Here is a 610-nt window from a genome sequence, read left to right on the forward strand (position 1 = left end):
CCTAAGTCACGCCCTTCTACTTCCGATACATGGGGCAGGAGCTCGCAAAATTTTGAGTGCGAGTCAATGGAGCAAGTCAAGCTAAATCCTCATCCCGTTTGGCATGTGCTCCGGATTTCACATATGATGACAGTGAATTTGAAAGGTTTGGATTTGCGTCGTAAGACCACTCATTTTCGGCACGCAAGAAACGTTATTTTAGCTTTTGTGCAAAACTGTGTTGGAGACTACACTTGCGCCTCGCATATCTGACGTGAACCGAGGCACAGCCAACCCTACCGCTGCACCGTGGCTTAAGTGGCTGCACGTCGGACATGCGACGTCTGTAGTGTAGTCCAAATAATTACATATTTTTGCACACTCACAACTCAAAAAGCGCTTGCCAAGTGAAGTCAACAAGCACACCATTGGTTGTTATTAATTCTGAGGCACAGCATATGTGTGATCGACGGGGAAATGCGAGGTGGGTCGGAAAATAGCTTTGATCAGTCCATTACAGCCCAGTCAAAAGTTTTTCCGTTGCCAGCCCCAGAAGCCGCCCGGAAGGGGTGGAGACTTAGGTGCCCCATCACGATTCACATTTTATATCGTCATATTGCCCACCCCTACT

The sequence above is a fragment of the Engraulis encrasicolus genome, chromosome 13, assembly GCF_034702125.1.
Source record: "Engraulis encrasicolus isolate BLACKSEA-1 chromosome 13, IST_EnEncr_1.0, whole genome shotgun sequence".
NCBI lineage: Eukaryota > Metazoa > Chordata > Actinopteri > Clupeiformes > Engraulidae > Engraulis > Engraulis encrasicolus.